Here is a 1,956-nt window from a genome sequence, read left to right on the forward strand (position 1 = left end):
AATTTACAGTTTTGAACTACAGTTTTACAATGCTTTTAACTGTATGTATGTAATAATTCAAAATCAAAAAAACAAAGTTTTTGAATAACTCAAACTAACATGACCTTGAAGACCACTATATATAACAATTAGGTGGATGTCATGAAAATTTCCACCTCATTTTTTATTAGCAATTATTTCTAAGAAATATAGGAGGTCAAATTATTTTGAAAATGACATAAAACTAAAAAGCCATCACAGTCAAGGTAACTGAAGGCCATATATTGTCAGGAAATTAAAAGTACACCACTCTGACCAAAAGTGATAAAAAAATCACATACAAAATAAGATAGTCTAGCTTTACAGAATTAAAATAAGTTTTTACTTTTAGCCACACTTAATTAACTTGTCCTCTTTAAGGATATTTATAACACAATAATATATAATTGATCTACTTGATATAAAACAACAGTTAGTGTTCCACCTCAAATAATCTTAATAAGCTTCGAAACTGGAATATTTGCAAAGAATAATTCAACCATTTTTGAAATAATTTTCTCTTAATTCAAGATCACCATGAAAATATGGTTTATGTTGTTAAAAAGAAAAAAAGAGATCACTTAAAAATTAATTTTTAATACATTTACCAAGCCAACAAGAAACTTAACATACCCATGAAAACTCGGTTTTTGTTCTATAATAAATTTTTTGTTTAACAATTAAATGCTGAATACATAATATTATTTTGGGTGAATTACAAACAATAGCTGTTAAAAAAATTGTTTGTTTAGGTAGAAAAGGTAAATAAAATGTAATTTCTAAAACATTGTATATTTTCCCAGTCATTTCCTGTATTACAATTACATCAACAAATTCACAAAACAACAAACTTCATTGCTTAATAAAATTTCAAATATCTTAAAGAACAGAATACTAAACCAAATGTTCATTAAAAACAAAATTATTTTATTAAAAAAATAGGAAAAGCTTCACTATATGTAGCATATACATACATTCCCAACTAATGCTAATAATAAATGGGCCCCAAAATTAATGAAATTAAATGTTTCCTGATTAATTTTAGCATCAGTAACAATTATAGTCAAAAACAAAAACTGATCAATATATGAGAATCATGAATTTTGTTCTATTACACCACCTTCATTAACACGATAACTGCTGCGATACTTGGCTTCATCTATGGCAAGTTCTTATAAGAGTTTTAGTACAATATCGTTGTTTTCAGTTTAAACAATAGTAATAATAACAAATCTAAAACATGTACTCTTTAGATTTTTGTATTTACGACATACATGTATCCTCAGCAGTGAACGTGTAACATGTTAAAGATCTTGAGAGACAACTACAACCTAAAACCGTCAAATGATATTGAATTGGAATGCACATACAGCTCATTTTCATCAATTCTAAAATACTGTTATGACAAATAAGTAATGATTGATTATATTTTGCATATGTAATTCTAATTATGACTGACAACTATGAGGAACCAAGCAAGGAAACACAAGAGTTACAGGAAGCCTATCAGAAACCTTTAGATCATGTATACATACTAATACTAATTCAAGATTTCTTTAACCTTTCTTTAAAGATATATATATAAGTAGGTAAAAGTTGACCAAAATACTGTTGCTATTCATGTATGTATGTCCCATCTAACAAAAAATGTAATTGTGATCCTTACTTATTCATTACTGTCAAATAAACATTTCTGAAACATTCAATTAAGTCGAAAGGAAAAGTATGTAAACAAACAAAGTATTTCCAAAGATGCCTTGAAAAAGTTTCTAAGCATCATGTCACTTGTCTATTTTCTATAGTAAATCACGTTTATTTAACATTTTTATGAAACCCACACATTCACATTGGTAAACTGTTTCTCATATTACTAGCAGCAGAATCATAAAAAAAGTTATTTACAAAGTAGTTAAATCTCTACAAGTAGATATTGCTACA

This window comes from Limulus polyphemus, unplaced genomic scaffold, assembly GCF_000517525.1.
Source record: "Limulus polyphemus unplaced genomic scaffold, Limulus_polyphemus-2.1.2 Scaffold86, whole genome shotgun sequence".
Classification (NCBI taxonomy): domain Eukaryota; kingdom Metazoa; phylum Arthropoda; class Merostomata; order Xiphosura; family Limulidae; genus Limulus; species Limulus polyphemus.